Source organism: Daphnia pulicaria, chromosome 6, assembly GCF_021234035.1.
Source record: "Daphnia pulicaria isolate SC F1-1A chromosome 6, SC_F0-13Bv2, whole genome shotgun sequence".
NCBI classification, from domain to species: domain Eukaryota; kingdom Metazoa; phylum Arthropoda; class Branchiopoda; order Diplostraca; family Daphniidae; genus Daphnia; species Daphnia pulicaria.
The window spans coordinates 1,266,742-1,268,436 of NC_060918.1; the positions used below are offsets into that span (position 1 = coordinate 1,266,742).

General features: G+C 38.3%; 1 long non-coding RNA gene across 1 annotated transcript; it reads right to left on the bottom strand.

Moving 5' to 3' along the window:
* Positions 1-787: 787 nt before the first annotated feature.
* On the bottom strand, positions 788-1,493 carry LOC124343937. The gene is made up of 3 exons (XR_006919460.1): positions 1,289-1,493; positions 1,030-1,116; positions 788-828 (listed from the first exon to the last, which is right to left on the bottom strand). It is a non-coding gene; the product is annotated as an uncharacterized LOC124343937 (long non-coding RNA).
* Between the last annotated feature and the right edge of the window lie 202 nt (positions 1,494-1,695).

A 1,695-nucleotide genomic window follows, 5' to 3' on the forward strand; every position in this document is an offset into this window, starting at 1 on the left:
TGCCAAAGCGGCCCTTTTTCTTCTTCTTTCTTTTCTCTCTTCTTCTTCTTCTTCTGTTTATTCATTTCTCGTTTCTTTTCCGCCTTGTGCCACCCTTTTAACATATATTTTTCGCAAGTGTTTCTCTCCAAGACCGTAAAAATAAAAATGACGTCAGAGCATTTCGGCCCATCTCTCCTCGGTCGCAAACTTACATTTAGACGCTAATGGAACCGACCAACGTCTGAAATCTTTTTCCTGACTTAAAACTGACCCAATCCACTAAAAGGATCTAAAAAGAAGAAAAAGAACGAAGTACACGACGACGGAAGGATTGTTCAAATGTTGAAACGAGGAATTGCCGGAGTGGCGGCAGTTACCTCTTGATTTAAAAAAATGTTCTGGTTGCATTTTGAAGATTTTAAAGTCAAAATATTTTTCGAATTTGATTGTTTACTCTCAAACAAAGTTGTGAGGTTCAAAAGAAAACAAGCCTGATCTGCAGTTGTGATGAGTTGTTTAATGAACCCTATAACTGAGTCAGTCAATCACCTAGCTCAGGAATAATCGTATGCCATACCACCGCCATCAAATAGCCAAAACAGGTAGAATACAGATGAATTTGTCCTACCTTGGAGCCTGGGAAATACAGCCGCAGCGGCATCCATCGCCAAGTGTTTCATCCATCCGATGAAAAGTGGAATCCACCATCAGGTGCTGGGGATAGGAAAAAGGGTGTCCTCGTGAATACGCCCACATTCACATGGGTGTGCACGAGGGCAATTCAAACTTTACTAAAAATTTAAACAAAGGGGAATGTCACCAATCAAACGGGACCATGCTGTTTATCTAAATAAAAAAAAATTGGTTACAAAAAAATATTTACAGAAACAACAAGTTAGGACAAGTTGAAAATGAGGCAGTGGGACCCCCTAATTGTTAATCAACAGAAGAATCTACGATTTTCATGTTGCATTTTGTGCAAGTCATGCATCACTCAAATAGAGCTCTAGCAGGTCACACAGGAATAAAAATAACGAAAATCATTACCAAAGGGCTGATGTTGAGATTGTTACTGATGGCAGCACGAGCAAGCTTGAATGTCTTTGGTTATGATGGCTGGCACAAGTTTCCAATCTGCACGTAAAAGAAAAGGTTTAACACAGTGCAAAGAAACTGCCATGCATTGACAGGGTGCTGGTGCACATGATAAATGCTAAATCAGTGATTAACACAAATTTGGAACAAATTCACTCTTCTATTGAAGCACCCATAATCATTCAATTTATATTCTTAGTTTTATATTTACCTACTGAACAGTATGAACTATGAAGTGTGTATTAACTATGGAGCTAAGCGATTCTATAAAGAAACACGACTAGAGTTCAGTTCACATCCCGACGACCACGTTTTTATTAATTTTATTTGCCGTGCTATTTTCCGTGCCAGCCACGTTTATAAGTCTCAAAACAATAAGTGATCGTTTTCTTGGTAATCTTACATATGTGGTCTCCTTTTCGAAACTGTGAGAGTGTGCAACGCAGACGACAATAATATTCTAATTAGCCACAAGATATCGATATAAAAATCGACCCCCTCCCCCAATCCAAATGTCGTCAAAAATTAGCATTGCTAATTAGAAGATTATTGTCGTCTGCTTCGTTTTCGTTTCAATTTCTCAATTTCAATATTTTCAAAGTTTCGAAAAAGAAGACC